This window comes from Macaca thibetana, chromosome 6 (assembly GCF_024542745.1).
Source record: "Macaca thibetana thibetana isolate TM-01 chromosome 6, ASM2454274v1, whole genome shotgun sequence".
In the NCBI taxonomy this organism is placed as follows: domain Eukaryota; kingdom Metazoa; phylum Chordata; class Mammalia; order Primates; family Cercopithecidae; genus Macaca; species Macaca thibetana.
This window is the reverse complement of record NC_065583.1, coordinates 7,963,169-7,980,370: the sequence shown is the minus strand read 5'-3', so window position 1 is coordinate 7,980,370 and position 17,202 is coordinate 7,963,169. Positions and strand designations below refer to the sequence as shown.

Here is a 17,202-nt window from a genome sequence, read left to right as displayed (position 1 = left end):
CAAGCTTAGTTCACACACAGTGTTGCTTGAGCTGTCTCTCTGTGTCTCCGAAGCAGGTCTTGTTAGTCTCATTTTGCAGATGAGGCACTGAGGCTCAGAGAAGGGCTATAATTAGGAACACAGAACTAAGCAAAATCTCCCAATCTTTTTGCCCATGTGGTCAGGCTTTGAAGCCCAATGGGCAGGACTGATAACGACCACTGTGAAAATAATGAGTTTGGATTCAGTTTCTCAGACATGACCTTCAGAGTGTGTTGGAGTTCCAAATGTTTCAGGACCCAGAGTCGGGGTATGATCCCCAACTTTGTCATTTCTCTGAATTTGATCATCATGGCATTCATAAATGTCAGAAATAGGACAGTGTTGTGTTCCGACTCCTCAGGTCTCCATCAGAGACCTGCCCCATCCCAGCCTCTGTTGTCTCCCTGACCGGAACTTTTCGCGTCTTGATCCAAGAACAAGAAGGAATCTAGTGAAAACATCCTCACTCCCGCCCCCTACCACCGAGCTTCTTCAACTGATCTGAGTGGGTATTAAGAAAACCATTGTGGTGGGCATTGGTGGTTTTCAGCCTATGTTTATTTCTTGTTTGGGGTTAACCTTTTATTTTCTCCGGGAAATATAATAGATTGGAATATTGCTCTCGATTCTTCATTCCCCCGTTAGAGAATTATACATCTATGCCCTTTATCACATGACTTTTCAGTGTCTCTCCATTGAAGGGGAGAGTCTTTCTCTCCAAGGGACTGAAGTTGAGTTTGGTCATGTGACTCTTGTGAACCAGCGGCACATGAGTGGTTACGAGCTGAGCAGCGGCTCTAAACGTGTTTGTGTGATTTGGTCTTGTGTGCCCCTATTATCCACAGTGAGAAAAACATGTGTCCTGGTCTACACAGGATAAGAGGGACATGGTACAGACCCACGTCTGGCATTAGTCTGGGGTCAAGCCCAGTCCCTCCCAGCAAGAATACAACTTATTCTCAGATTCATGAGTAAGAAATAGAAAGGCTTGTTAGCATATGCCACTGAGTTCTGTAGTTGTTCCCCAGAATTAGTTCAGCGATAGCAGATTAACTCCTACAGGGAGGCATCCCCTGTCCCAGGCCTTCAACACCCAGGGTAGGGACCATGGCCCAAGCTTGGTCGAAGCGTATCTGTGCTGGTGGCTCCTGATTTCTCATCTTACCCACTGTCCATTCTCTGCCCAGCTCTCGCCTGCTCCAAGCCCAGGCCCCTTCCTCCGCTGCAGCCCCCACTGGGCTCTGGTAATGCAGTTTCCTTTCCCTGCCCCTCATGTCAATGGGAGGCAAGAGAGTCTCCCTGTGGCTAGTTGCAGGTGCTTAATACCCTTGTGGGTTCCCTTGTCTCACATCTTAGACCTTTCATTCATTTATATTCACAATCCCCACCGCACATACTGTCTATTTCCAACTGAGATGGCCTGGTCCAGACCACACCCTTCGTCTCAAATTCTAGATGCACTTGGGCAAGTCACTTACACTTCATTTTATCCCACACTGAGAAAACAGGGATTATTCTGTTGCCCTTTCCATGCTGCCAGGAGAGAGAAATCGGATCACGGGTAAACAGTGGCTGGCCTTGCCTTTTAGCCTCACGGTGGATTTGCAATACAGGTGATTTCTCCGGGCCTATCTTGCTCTTGCTAGCATCTAATGTGATGCCAGGAACACACCAAAGCATTAATAAATATTTGTAGATTGAAAAGCCCTCTGGTAGATTCTCTTCTTTTGACCTTTTGATTATTTTTCCTCTTGACATAACAGAATAACATACCTAGTACCACGGTGACAATCGCTATAGAAATCCATAGCTTGCTCTCAGCACACCCGCAGATGCCAGTGGGAGGCTGGCATAGATTTGGACCAATAGAGAGAAGGCATGGTTAGCCTTGTCCTGGTTACAAAGAACACGCTTTTTTTCCCCCCGCTTTCAAATGGACCTTCCTGTCCCCAATTCAGCATCACCTAGCTCTCTCACAATGTGGGTTCATTTTCCACCAGCTCCTAGAAAGAGTGTATTTCCAGACTCTCTGGGGACAGACAGAGGAGTTTCAAACAGGAGAAAGCAAGCTTCGATGGAGAATATTTGGAGCCTGCCGTGGCGTCAGGCTGCTCCAGCCGCATTTCTGCCAGAGGGCGGGAATGTGTTTGCTTGGAACAGGTAATCCTTTCGGATACTCTAATCCGAGGTTTGAAATAGACTTGTGTTGCTAACAGAAACCCCTGTTGTGTGGCCTCTTTGTCAGGCAGGCTTGCCCTGGTAAAGGCTGGGGGTGCACTGGCTTGGGAGGAGGTCCTTTACTGAAGGCAAACAGGGCGTCTGCCTCTTTAAGAGGGACCTTGAGGAGGGACAGTCAGAAAATCACAGAGATGAAAGCCAGATGGCCACTAAATAGGATGGCAGCGAGTGAGGAGAGGACGGCCAGCTGGGCTGTCTGCTTTATCACCTTGCAGTGGAGCAGACTTCAGCCTGTAGCTGCAGGTGGAAGATTTGGGGGTAGGGATGGCACCCTGAGCCAGGGCCCTCCGAATGGTCCAACTGGCCCCACCTTCTGCCCAAACTGGAACACAGAGTTCTACATCCAGGAGACAGAGAAAGTCTGGGCCATGGAGTCAGAGAGGTCTGGGTTCAAATTCTAGCTGTGTCTCCCTGAACAGTGGTCCAGTCTGTCCAACTTCCATTTCCTCATCCATAACATGGAATGGTGATCCCATCTCACAAATTCACCGTGAGGCAAGTACGAAGAATACGACTTGAGCACAGTGCGTGGGGTAAAGTAGGTGCTCAGGAAATGCAGTGCCCCGTCTTCTGGAGAGTACACTAATAACTATTTAACTAAGAGAGGGAGAAGGAGAACTTTTTTTTGAGAGTCTGGGATCCTGGCCATTTAAAAATGAAATCCCCAAATCTGCTTAAATACCTTACTAAGAATGCAAGTATATCACTCAGGGCTAGTATCAGATACCTGTAACAGAAAACCCAGATAACAGTGGCTTAAACTACAAGAGTTTACTTTCTTTTCTCTCATATAAAATAAGCCCTGATGCAAACAGTCAAAGACTAGAATGATGGCTCCCCAGTCATCCCTTCCAAGAAGCCAAGGCTCTTTCTATCTTTGTGCTCTGCTACCCTCAGAGAGTGGCTTCCTCTGTCAAGGTCTTTGCATGGTCACAAAACGCTGCTGCAGCTCCAGCCATTATGTCCACATTCCCGGCACCAAGAAGGGGCCAGAAGTGCAAGAGGAGGCAACTCTCAGGTGAGTCAGCACTTTTAAAACTCTTGACCAGAAGCTTCTCCCATTGACTTCAACTTACATCTTATTGGGTACCCTCTATGGCAAGTGGGGTTGGGAAATTTATGGGGCCGGTAGACCCTCCCAATCATAACAGGGGTTCTGCTAGTAGAAGGCAATGGCAGAATGTTACCTCTGCCATAGCCAACATGCAGCTTCTTCAACTTCCCTGGAAAGGTTTCCTGGGCATATTTCCCCGGGAACAATAAAGTGTCTTGGGTTTTCTGCCTTCTCCACCATCAGTCCTCACTCAGTGGACCGGCTGTTTCTGGAAAGGGCCACTGGTGGGAGTAAGGTCAGAACCCTGTGGCACACAGCTGGTCTCAAAGGCAGAGCTGCAGGAAGGTCGTGGCCGTGCCTCTGACTGACTGGGTGTTCCTCGGTGAGTTACTTAACTGCACACCTCAGGATTCATGGATACCTTAAGGATCAGTGAGATACTTATTCAGCAAAACATCCTGCAAGGGCCAGAGTTCAATAGGTTGTCAGCCCGAGGTTAGTCCCCATCTCTCTCAACCTCCCATTGCCCACCTACCACCTCGATGTTAATAAAGCAACATCGGTTTCCATCCAACTTCAGATGATGCATAGATTTTATGAATCAGGAAGGTTCAGAATCAGAAGGTCAGATGGATTACATGTGGGTGCCAGGTTAAGAACCTGCCTGGAGCACTCTAAAACCCAAAGGATAACCACTAAAATCTAAAATAGTTTGCACTGTCTCATATCTGCCTATGTTACTGGCTGTACTAGTTGTCCATTGCTGTGTAACAAATTACCCCAAAACTTAGTGGCTTAAAAGCCAGCACAGTTTATCATTTCATTGTTTCTCTGGGTTGAGAATCTGGGTGTGGCTTAGCTGGGTCCTCAGCCTCAAGGTCCCTCACAAGGCTGCAAGCAAGCTGTCCGGGGGGCTGTGACCATCTCAAGGCTGAAATGGGGTTGGATCTGCTTCCCAGCTCACTCACATGGTGGCTGGCAGGACCCAGCTCCTCACTGGCTGCTGGCTGGAGGCTCCTCAGTGCCATGCAGCATGGGCCTTTCCAAAGGGCAGCTCACAGCGTGGCAGTTTGCTTCATCAGAATGAGCTAGTGAGAAAGGAAGAGACAGAATGTGAGCAAGATGGAAGTCTTTTATAACCAAATCTCGGAAGGGGCATCCATCACTATTTTATTCTGTCCATCAGAAGCAAGTCACTGGGTCCAGCCCAAGCTCAAGGGCGGGGATTCCACATGGGCATGAACATCAGAAGAAGGGATCACTCGGGGCAGGGAGGTGCCAATTGGCTTTTGGAAGTGCCAAGCGAGGTCCTGCCTCATCCACCCACCTCCACTTCCAGGCTCCAGACATGGGACCTGTTTCCTTCCAGGAGCAAGCCCAACTCGTTCCGCCCATGGGGCCTTCGCTTGTGTAGTTCTGTTTTCCTGGTGACTCTTTCCTCTCTCCCCTCATAGTTCTACTCATTTTCAAAGTTCATCCCCAACCTCATTTTTTCCAAGAAGACTTTCCTGGACGCCCTGCTTCTGAGTCACAGGGAGGAGGGGTGCCTGAAGCCCTGCTCAGTCCTGGGCAGCCCCAAAAGGTTGTCTTCAAGCAGTAGCCTGCACCCTGACTGTTCAACTCCCGTTCCTTGTATGGTTTACTGTGTTTGGACCTTTAGCTGTAGTTGTCATCCTCGACCAGAGAGACTTTGGATGTAGTTCACGGATTCTTGGCGTGTCGTGCCAAACTGCCCTGGCAGTCAGAATGGAGGAAAGAGATGGACCTTATTTCAGGCAAGGCCCCAGCTCTGAATATGTGTGTGTTTGGGGCATGTTGGTTTTATCATCTGAGTTCAGTCCTGTGCTTGTAGAAAGTACAATTTTCAGTCCATAAACTCAGGTGTGGGGTAGATCTAAATATCTCTATCATAATTGAGCTCAGTTCCTATTTGAGCCTTCATTCAGCCCAGATAGGTAACAGATCAGTCTCGCCTGATCTGCTCCTCCTTCTCCCAGAGATTGCATTTCTGTGTGGTGTACAAAGGTGACAAAAGGATGGCCACCTGCTTTCCCATGCCACCTGTCCCTAGCATTTGTCATTCTGGGTCATGGGTCAATACAGGTCACCATGGAGCTGTCCCTTGTTCCTGCCTGCAACCTATCTCCAGTCAGGTGACTCTGCTTCTGTGACATTCTGGGGCTTACAGGCATCACTGTTTTACTCTTGTTTCTCACAGGATCCATGAGGCGTCTAAGCCCGGAGTCTCCCAGACGTACTATGTGGCCACCTCCTTTGGTCCTTCCCTCATCCCTAGGTACCCCCTCTTCCTTTCTGTAGTGAGATTCCACGGGCCGTGCCTCTGAGGGACTTTGTCTTTGCCCTGACACCTGGCCGAGAGAGCAGAGACCGAAAGTCCGTTTCCCGGGGACACCGAGAGTCTCAGCACACCCGCCGTGATAACCTTTCCACAGCAGCCTGGGAACGTTCTCTTGGTCCCCAGGCCCGCGGGGAGAGCCTTTGCTCATGATGTCCTCCTCCAGCATGTTTTGGCTAAGCCATGAATTTTTTTTTCAATCTCCTGAGAAACTCATCTCAAAAGCTGAAAAGCCAAGGAAGACTCATTTTCGTCTCCTTTCTGCTGTCACAGGGAACAGCCTCAACTGACTTAAAGCAGGGAAGGCCAAGGCAGGAAAATAAAAAGCCAGAGGAAACCACAGACCTTCTCAACACTATCTGCCCCTCACATCCGTCCAGTGTGCACTCCGCCATGGGTCTGTCACTGTTCTGGGGGCCAAGGACAAAAACATTAAAACACTCAGCACCAAGGCTGGACGCAGTGGTTCATCCCAGCATTTTGGGAGGCTGAGGTGGGTGGATCACCTGAAGCCAGGAGTTCGGGACCAGGGATCACCTGGCCAACATGGTAAAATCCTGTCTCTACAAAAAATACAAAAATTAGCCTGGTGCAGTGGCACATGCCTGTAGTCCCAGCTACTTGGGAGGCTGAGGCAAGAGAATTGCTTTGACCCAGGAGGCAGAGGTTGCAGTGAGCTGAGATCACACCACTGCACTCCAGCCTGGGTGATAGAGTGAGACTCCATCTCAAAAGATAAAAAGTAAATAAATAAAAATAAAACAAAATGAAGACTTAGCACCAGTCCTCAGAAGTTGCAGCCTAATGAGGAAAAGTGGGGGTCAGGCTTGTAAACAGATTGACAGGCACAGTGCAATAAGAGACACCAGAGGGTATGGGAGCCCAGAGGAGGCACTCCGCGCGGGCTGACCCTCCGGGAGCCCGGGACTAAGCTTGAAGGATGGACTGGAGTTACAGAATCAAGGAAAGGGGAGTTCAGCAGAGGGAGGAGTCCGTCGGAAGGTGGGGAGGTGGGAAGACAGCCTCTGAATGGCCAGTGGTGTGGGTGCGTCTGCTCGAAGGGAGCGCAGGTTGTGTCTCCAGGAATGGCTGCAGATAAGGTTGGAGAGAAGTGGGCAGGAATCAGGTAACAAGACGTCTTGGATGTCAGGCTGAGGCATTTGGATTTTATCTTCAGGAAATGTAGACTCATGGGAGAAGTTTTAAGCATGTGGTGATATGGCAGGCTTTGTGTTTTAGAAAGTTCTTCTTGGGCCAGGGTAGAAGATGGGCTGGAGATAGGGTATCAGTGAGGAGCCTGGGACAGTCATACCAACAAGGCAAGGCAAGGTGAAGCCTGCACTGGGAAGATGGATGGGATGTGCAGGGGATAAATTCCCATATTAGAGGGTAGGGCTGGCAGGACTGGGTGTCTGAGGGGATGTGGGTATCCAGGGCAACTCCAAGTCCTCTAATGGTGCCATTTGCCAAGTTGACAGGATGGACACCTGAAGAGATGGAGGTTGAGGTTCAGATGGAGTGGCTCAAGCCTGTAATCTCAGCACTTTGGGAGGCTGAGACAGGAGAATTGCTTGAACCTAGGAGTTTGAGACCAGCCTGGACAAAATTTCTTCTACTCATCTATATAACTAATTTTTTTAAAAAAAATTAGCCAGGCGTGGTGGCACACCCCTGTGGTCCCAGCTACTCGGGAGGATCACCTGAGTCCAGGAGGTCGAGGTTGCTGTGAGCCCTGATTGCACCACTGCACTCTAGGCTGTGTGCCTGGGTGACAGAGCAAGACCATGTCTGGAAAAAAAGAAAAGGGTTGGGAAGGAGGAGATGGTTGGTTTAGTCTGAAATCAAGGCAGGAGCCAGGATCCCATGGATAAGAAACCTCTCCATGCTGCAGTTCTCAGCAGAAGGTTCTGGAGGAGAAACGCCCAGATTGGAAGTACATGCAAGAGGCAGCTGTGGAACTCTAGTACTTCGCAATAGTTGCCATGGATGGTGGTCAACTGGGATGTTTTCAACAAAGAGGAAAAAAAAATGCAGCTGACAATGGCCCAAATAAATAAGGCACTAAGATTCACTGAAGAAAAGAGTTCCAGGGCTGGAGTCAGCAGCTCGCTATCCCATCAGGGGACCCACGTTCTTTCTTTCTTTCTGCTTTGCCATCCTTAGCTGCGGGCTTTTGGTCTCCTTGCTAGCAAGATGGGTGGTGTGTTCTAAATTTCAATATTTCCATGAAATAGACCAGTGTTTCCTGAAGCATTACATTTTTCTGGGTCCTACCAGTGTATTAGCTTTGGCACTTGAGCGGACACTTATCTGTAATCCCGATGCAGACACAGTGTGGTGCCTTGCGGTCTTCTCGTAGGACCGTAAAGTATTCAGGAGTCAGCAGGGATATGTGGAAAGAGTCTATCGACGCCACATACACCTCCATTTGAATCTAGCCTTTCTGTGACTATTCAGGAGGTTGTGTCCCCTCTTTGAAATGTCCCTTTCAGTATCTCTGAAGAGTTAGGGACCGTGGGTGTCCAGAAGATGAATTTGTCAAGTGCCTGGCTCGGGCCAGCAGTAGCTCTCTCCTTTATTCTGTCACCACCCTTTCCCTCCATCTCATCTTACTCTTCATAAGGGTGTAGTTTAAAGAACATCCCAGGAGAGGGCTAAGTTCAGTCCCATGAAGTGAACTGCTAATGGGGAATTTCAGGTTGCTGCTGGTGGGGAGAGGCATTGGAGGTGGCTAACGTAGGGAAAACGTGGGCCACTTGGTTACTGCTTTTAAAGCAGCGTTTAAAACTCTGCTCTGTTCATGCAAGGCTCCCCGGTGAATAGAGTTTGCAATTGGGAAGCAACAGAGCGATTTTTTTTTTTTTTTTTGAGATGGACTTTCACTCTTGCTGCCCAGGCTGGAGTGCAATGGCATGATCTTGGCTCACCTCAATGTCTGCCTCCCAGGTTCAAGCGATTCTCCTGCCTCAGCCTCCCGAGTTACTGGGGCTATAGACACCTGCCACCACATCCGGCTAATTTTTGTATTTTCAGTAGAGATGGGGTTTCTCCACGTTGGTCAGGCTGGTCTCAAACTCCTGACCTCAGGCGATCTGCCTGCCTTGGCCTCCCAAAGTGCTGGGATTACAGGCACGAGCCACTGTGCCAGACCACAACAGAGTGATTTTTTAAAAAAAGTGATAGGCAACAACCTACGTCATCTTTGGGGTCAAGCTCTCAGAAATAGAGCCTCCCTTGCCCTCAGATGTCTCCATGCTTAACCTGGCAAAGCTATGAGTACGTGTGGAGTTCATCACAGGAGGAGCAGGAGACACTGTCCCGCTCTGCCCTGAGTCAGGCCGCCTGGTGTCCTAATGATTCACCACCGCCTGCCTTGGCCCCCTGCCCACCAGGAGGCCACTACTTTGGGACATTTTTATTTTCCTATGTGGGGAAAGATTCTGACCTCTGTGCTCTGTGTCTTATCCATTCTGCCTGCCCCAGGCAGAGGCAAAGGTTCTCTGCAAAGCCCTCCTTTCTTCAGGGAAACTGCGGGGGTGAGGGGGCAAAAGAGGGGAATTCGAGCAGGTCTCAGGCATGCGGAAGCACAGATGATACAGAGGTAGGAACCTCGGGATTCGCAAGGTGCTCAACCAGGCACCATTCATCACTGCCAAAAGCGGCTGTCATGCAAACTAGCTTGACTGGCCTACGGGTTGGTTGAGTTTTAAACCCACGGATTGTACCAAGGCAAAGGAAATAAAAACATTTGACAGACTCTGGGTGGGGCTGTGTGGTTTACACAAACATAGAAGCAAACCATCTAGGGATAGAATGGGTCTCAAATGACAATAGTCACATATATAGTACATATAATACACAGACACATATACAATATATATGTGCTCAGCTTTTGGATATATATGTGGATATCCACTCTATGTATCTGTAAATGTAATGTAATATGTTCAAAATACACCACCATGGAAGGCTCCAAAGGCTGGAGACCAAGCCATCACCCTGGGATTGAAGACAATGTGACGGTTCATTCTCCAGAGTTACCCCACACCTGGATAAGGCACAGCCGGCTGTGGAAGTCATCCACTGAGTTGTGTCACACAGGGAAAATATTCATCCATCCATTTCTTCGTGGAGTCTACAGTTGTTATGCTTTGAGTGTCCATTTAGCAATCAGAGGCCTGGCTTTGAATGGCTTCCCCAGGAATCTGGGGAAACTTGGGTGACTTATTTAATTTCCTTGGGTCTCGTTTTCCTAGTCTAGAAATTGATGTCTATTTCTTGGTCTGGAGAGGATAAAATGAGGTCATAGAGGTGCCTGGCATATAACAGAACGTGGTTCCTAATTATATGTAATACACAATCATGTATTACTTTTTGACACACTTTAGTTGGGCACATATTTTGTGCCAAGTCTTGTGCTAAACACAAAGTATATAGACCTGTTTGATTCATTCATTTCACAGATATTTACTGAGCACCTACTACGTGCTTGACAGACACTGTGCTAGGCTCCCAGGTTGGCAAGGGAGACAGACATTCAAAAAACTACAAATAAGTAGTATAGGCAGTTCCTCCCTCACTGACTGCCAAATCTTCAAAGGATTCCAGTCCTACAGGTTCATCACAGTTATTATTGGCCCCTTCTACAGATGAGAAAACTGAGGCTCAGAAAGGTGGAGAGACTTCTCCCAGTCCCCCAGTCTTAACAATGCATATCTACCGGGGTGCATTTCTCAAGCTTTGAGATAAAGACATCAGGCAAGAAATGGGCAAGAAAATGCACCTATACCAGAGGTGTTCCTTCTCCCACGTCTCCAACGTGGGAAGAACATAATTTCGGGACTACTGAGGAGGGGGTTTGAGTAGCAGCAAGAAGTGATGTGGATGTATGCATGTATGTGTGTCTGTGTGTGTTTGTGTGTCTGTACCCATTTCAGTGAGTGTGTAAATGTGTGTGTATCTGTGCCTGTCTGTGTATTTGCATGACCACACGTGGAAGAGAGGCAGGTGTGTTTGTCTCTGTGTGTGTGTGTATTCGTGTGTGTGTATCTGTGAGTCTGCACATATGTCTTTGGGGATGTGTGGGTGGTCTTTTGTGTGTTTCTATACGCGTGTGCCTTTTGATATATCTTTCGGTGTGTCTGCGTGTCTCTCTGTGCCTGTGTGTGTGTTGGTGTGTCTGTGAATGTCTATATGGGTGTGCCTCTGTGGGTGTGTGGCATGACTTGTCCCCTTTTCTGTCCTCAGTTGCTTCTGTGGAGCTGATCTAGCTTGTCCTTCAGAACAAGGGGAACTGACAGCGTCAGTGGCTTGAGCTTTATCTCCCAGCCTGCCGTCCTGTCAGAGGAAATGAAGTGCGCTTGGCACAGTCTGCTCCGTAGGATGTCATTCTGGCTGTGACCTGCACATTCCGCTCTCCTAGGTATTTGTCTTTTGATTGCTTAACGAATACCTGCCAAAGATCAAGAGAACATGAATGTGGGTTTTGTTTTTTTTTTTTTTTAAGAATCATAGCTGCATGGAACATTAGCTGTCCATTTTCTTTGCTGTGAACTTGGGAGCCATGGCAAGACAGAGCTTCGGCTTTGCAGTGGTGAGAGCTCAGTCCAAGTCCCCAGCCTGCCCTTCAAAAGCTGTGTGACCTTGGAGAGGACAGTTCAGCTCTCTGAGCCAAGACTCCTTACCTTATAAGAAGGTTCCTTGGAGGGGCCAATATAACAGTAGATGAAAACATTTTCAGAAATCCACAAAGTCCTTAAATCATAGGATGTCAAGGCTAGGGGGCCCAGAGGGAGGACCCTGGGCTCAGATGTCAGGCAGATGTGGGTTTGGGTCCTGGCTTCTTCCTTTCCTCAACTTATGACACTGAGCAAGTTACTGGACCTCTCCGAGCCTCAGATTGTTCCTCTGTTAAATAGGACAGTATAATATATAAAGCACTGAGCCAATGTGCTGGCCAATGTGAGGGCCCCTAAAACGGGAGCTGTTAACAATTTTAATACCACAGAGGGGCTGATGGCAATATGAATGTCTGCCAACTTTCACACTCGCAGTGAATGTAGCAAATTAAACCTCTGCAAACGCAGGGCATAACGAATGCAGAGTGTGACAGAAGTGATTTACTATCACTCGCTTTTACTATTTCAAGATGCAACCTCAGCACAGTGTTCTTGGCATTACCACATTCTTGGCAAGCACCTTGCGTTTCATCTAGAACTCAGAGGCTGTTCTAGTTGCAGAGAGGAGCTGAGAACAAGGTGGCCTCTAGCCCAGAGTGGTCCAGGCCAGCTGGCCGGGTGGCAGATTCCCTAGTACCTGTCCCCAGTGTCTCCAACTAGATCCTTTCTACATGATGTTCTTCGCCTTCAGCAAAACCTCAAATCCCCCTTGTCTTTGAAGATGCTGTTCCCTCTGCCTGGAATATCCTTGGCTGCCACTCGACCCTTCAGCCAATCTGGGCTTGGCTCCAGGTTCCTGTGCCCAGGCTAAGGCAGACGTCCCTGCTCTGTGTCCCCACTGCACCCTGGATTCACCCCACCGTGCATGACGTCCAGGGCATTTGAACCATCTGCTTCTGTGCCTGGCTCCCTCCCAGAGGGTGCCCTCCAGGAGGTCAGGGACAGGGTATCCAGCAGTCCTCGGTGGATGTTTGCAGAGCAAGCACACCAAGATCATTCATTTTTCTGCCCCCACCCCCTACACACCCCCCCTATATTTCACACAGAAATATATTCAGTTCATCTGAACTCATTCTGACAAGCATTTGGGTTAATAGAAGATATTTCAGAGAGCTGTGCCGCCTCTGTGGCTGCTGATGTTGGTTTTGAAGCAGATGGGTGTGTCTCCCTGCATCTGCTTGTTTGCAACAACTGCACCACGCAGGCCAGAGGACAAAAGATTCTCCAGCCTGAGTGTCAGGGCTAGCATGTGGGTTTGCCGTGATGGCAGTGGGCATCCATGTGGCTTGACAGCCTCCGTTTTGGAGAGTGGTCGGTAACTCAGCCTCTGGGATTGGACTGCCTGAGTTGCAAGCCTCAGTTCTGCCACTTGCTAGCCCTATGATGTGGGTGAGATATTGAACCTCTTTGTGCCTCAGTCTACTCATCTGTAAAATGGGGGTGTGTAATAGTACCTACTTGCCCTGCTGGGTTTTTGTTGGAATTAAATAAGATCAGTTCCTGGTGTAGAAAGAATATTTAATGAAGTTTAGCTAGCGTTACTATTGTGTTGCATTTGTACCCAATGGTAGTATCAGACCAGGACCTCCACTCTGACTGTAACAGAGATTGAGCGTCTGACTAGACACCCTTTCTCCATCCTCCCAGAGCCAGTTTCCCAGGACACCCTTTCTCCATCCTCCCAGGGCCAGTTTCCCCTGCTAGAAATTGCAGGGCAATTTCAGGTGGATCTTTTTATGATCATGTAAGCATCCTCAAGGAGAGATAGATAGTCCCTCTCTGTCTGAGAAGTGTTCTTGCTTTTCTCTCACCTAACAGCAACCTGGCACACCCAGTTGGCAGTCTACTTGGCACTTTTCTTACCTCATGGTATAGTACAGGGATCAACAAATGACAGTTCTAGGGCCAAATCTGGCCCCTTGCCTGTTTTGTTAAATAAAGTTTTATTAGAACACAGTTCATTTATGTGTTGTCTCTGGCTGCTTTAGCAGTAAAATGGCAGTGTGGAGTTGCTATGACAGAGACCATAGAGCTTGAAAAGCATAAAGTATTTTCCATCTGGCTCTTTACAGAAAAAGTTTGCCAACCCCTTGTGTAAAAGTAAAGGATTAAGGGTTTATTTGGTTGAGCGAGACAGAAACCTGAGCACGATTCCCACCGCTTTGCTCTCCCTCAGCCCTGACACTGGTTGGCCACCAGGTTACTTTGCCTCGTTCTATCTCATGCAACTAATCTCCCATCGCTTCCTCAAATGCCACTACCCCGTTCAGCCCTGTCCCAACTCCCATTGACTAGCACATGTCAGGGCTACCACCATCCTGTAAGGTGTCTGTGGGTGAATGAGACAGAGACAACCCTCTGGGCAGATGAAGCTCCATGTCACACACTGGTGTGCTGGGCAGAAACCCCATGACCCTGTCGATTATGCCCAGTGAATGACAGACTTTGCACCCATTGGCCAGGTTTATTGATTACACTGTTTCCTAGCCTTGAGTGTCTCCCTGTCTGGATGTCCCTCTCCTGCTCAAATTCCTTCACACCCACTGCCCTCAGGAAAAGCCCGTGCTTTTGTGTGTGACATTCAAGGCCTGTTGTGATCTGGTCTTTGCCAGCCTCATGTGTCACCACCTGCTCAGCCTCCACCACACCTGAGCACCACTCTACAATGGGGGAGCCCTGGACCCTAGGCCTCCATGCTTGCTCATACTTTGTGGATTGGTATATGGTTGTTCTTCATGAATTATTCTGCCCTTCTTCTTCATCTGCCAAATTCCAAGTCATCCTTCAAGCCCCAACACAAGCGTCTCCTCCCTGTGACACCCTTCCTGATTCTCTGGGAGGACTTGAGCACTCCTTCCAGGGTTCACTTCAGTTTCCACAAACCATGGCTCACAGCTCATAAACGGGTCAGAAAATTGGGGTAATGGATCTTGGCCAGCACCTTTTGAAAGATGAACTAGATGAGAAAATGTAAGAACACATCACTCTTTATTGTGTGGTTCCAGCATAGGATGAAGAACACTGGCTCTGAAGCCAGACTGCCTGGGTTCCAGTCTGGCTCTATAGTTATCGGGTGGTGCTAAAGTAATGGCGGTTTTAGCCGTTTAAAAAAGTAAGGCAAAAACCGTCATGACATTTGCCCCAACCTAATATTAGCAATGACCTTGGTAAGTGACTTAATCTCTCTGTGTCTCCAGTTCCTCATCTGTAAAACAATGATAATAACAGTACTTTCCTCATGGTTTCTCATGAAGATTAAGTGAAAAATGTATATTACATTAACATATATAAACATATAATTTATATCATACATATGTGAATGTGTGTGTATGTATGTGTGTGTGCATATAAATATATATATGTATCTTACAAGAGTACCTGTTTAGATAGGCAGTGCTATAATCATGTTAACTAGTATGTATGCACACGTGTGTGTGTGTGTGTATGTATGTACGGTGATACGTGTGTGTGTGAGAGTGAGAGAGAGGGAAGAGAGAGAGAGAGGGGAGAGAGAGAGGGGAGAGAGAGAGGGGAGAGAGAGAGGGGGAGAGAGAGGGGGAGAGAGAGGGGAGAGAGAGAGGGGAGAGAGAGAGAGAGGGAGAGAGAGAGGGGAGAGAGAGAGGGGAGAGAGAGAGGGGGGAGAGAGGGGGGGGGAGAGAGGGAGGGGAGAGAGAGAGAGAGAGGGAGAGAGAGAGGGGAGAGAGAGAGGGGAGAGAGGGAGGGGAGAGAGGGAGGGGAGAGAGAGAGGGGAGAGAGGGAGGGGAGAGAGAGAGAAAGCAGGGGAGAGAGAGACAGAGTGGGGGGGGAGAGAGAGACTCTAGTTTATGATAAACATTATCTGAAAGCCTCTAGTCTGGCTGGAATATATTCTGACCCATATTAAAGCAATTATTTGAACATATTATACATATTGTAAATTTTGCTTTTCTCTCTCCTCCACTAGACAGGGAGCTCCTGGAAGGCAGCAAGTGTGTTTCACTTATCTCTGCATTCCAAGCACCCAGCAGTATGCTTCGCAGATGTTTCTGGAATAAATGAGAAAATGAGTCCTAAATCCTGAAGCCTAAGGACCACGGGGTCTCCTTCTGCAACTGCAGGGGCCAGGATACTCCGTTCCCCGCCTGCCTCCCTCCCCCTTCTCCTGTGAGACACACTCCAGGTTCGTATGGGATGCAGACGCCTTTCTCAGGATATCTGGTCTCCACAGTGAGAATACGTGATCACATCTCACTGCCAGGGAGAGGGAGGAAAGCACGAGGGACCCTCGAGCGAGAAATGGAGGCTCCAAACTGACTGGGAGGAAAATGGAAACTCCAGCTGACCTGAGAGATTTCTATAATGAGAGAAAACCAATTTAAATGCAAATAGCCTACGGTGTCGTTGGGGAAAGGCTCCTTGCTACAGAGAAAGGCTGGGAAAACAAAACAGCGCTCGTCACGAGGCTGGTTCACCGTTGGACAGAAAGGTTGCTTTATCCGTTTAGGATTAAAGTCTAAACGAGTGACAGAGTCACATGCACCGCTGGCAGCATTTCCCGGTGCTCCACGGTGCCCATTCTCATGCCTGAGAAATGGGTGTCCTCGAAGGGACCTGGCATTGGCCACCCACATTTCCCGAGCCCCTAGCAGGCGGCAGGTGCTGTACAAGGCACGGAGAACAAAAGCTGTACCATACAAGCTGCCTTGAGGGGCTCACAGCCTAGGGGGCCGTTAGACTCTGAAGTCGATTCTGGGCTGCAAAGAGAACTAACAGTTTATTGAACATTTACTATGTGCCAAGCTGAGGACCGAAAACTTTATGTGATGAAGGCTTATCAAATTCTCACAGCAACTCCATAACGAAGAGCCTATTATTTTTCCAGTTTTTACGGATAAGGAAACTGACGTTGCAGGGGAGTAAAAAACTTAGCTGCCGTTGCTGGGTTTCAGACCCAGGCCGAACGGCTCCGGGACGGTGGCTGGTGTCTCCTTGTGTGCTAGGAGGAGAGCAGCTGCAGAGAGGACCCTGGGGTTGTGCTGCCTGACCCTGGGTTCTCTCTGGACACTGGGTGCCCGTCCAGAGAAGTCCTCTGTAATGCAGAGCTGCCCCAAATCAGGAAGCCCTGGGACAGGGTCTACCACTGGCCTTGGCTTGGGGTAGCAAAAAATAATACTGTTGGAGGAATCAGGACAAGTGAGTTGCTCTGCCACTAACCAGCTGTGTGACCTTCACAGTCACTCTCCCTCTCTGAGCCTCATTTGCCTATGTAAGATGAAGATTCTAAAATTATTTGGGGCTACAGAATTCTATTATCTTAGGACTCCAGCTGCCCTTGAAAATAGCCATTGCCCGGTTGATACAGCACCTCCTTCCTGCCCTTCTTTCTGCCCCACCTCCTGCCCTCTACCCCGGCTGGCCCATATCTGTTGCAATGGAGCACTTTAATTTCCGCCTTTGGTTTCATAATTCAAGAACAGCACCATCTGCCACATTAAATCCACGCTCTCTGCTTGCCTCCTTCTCAAAACAAGGGCTGGATAAAGGCTTCATCCGGTTTATTTCATGGATGGAACAAGAGCTGGCAAAACCAAATGGGGACAGCTTTGGCCTTGCAAGCTGCATTAATCCCCTAATCTTCTGGTAGGGCCCCAGAGCTCGTTCTGTCGTCCCTACTGCCTGCCCCAGCCAAAACATGATGCTGCTGCTGAGAGATGACGTTTACAGAGACCTTTCTGAGTCAGGCACTTTCTTAAGTGCTGTAGATTCATCTATTCACTTCTAACTACATCTCTGTGATGAAGGGGCTGACCATAATGCCCCCACTTTAGAGACACAGAGACTGAGGCCTGGGAGGCTTCAGAAATTGGCCAAAGGCC

At 48.7% G+C, this 17,202-nt stretch overlaps 1 long non-coding RNA gene across 1 annotated transcript in view; it reads right to left on the bottom strand.

Moving 5' to 3' along the window:
- Window positions 1-12,381, bottom strand: part of LOC126956402 (uncharacterized) — a 256,963-nt gene extending 244,582 nt beyond the window's left edge. Inside the window, exon 1 of the long non-coding RNA XR_007726306.1 lies at window positions 12,372-12,381. This is a non-coding gene — a long non-coding RNA (uncharacterized LOC126956402). The remainder of the gene's footprint in view (window positions 1-12,371) is intronic.
- Between the last annotated feature and the right edge of the window lie 4,821 nt (window positions 12,382-17,202).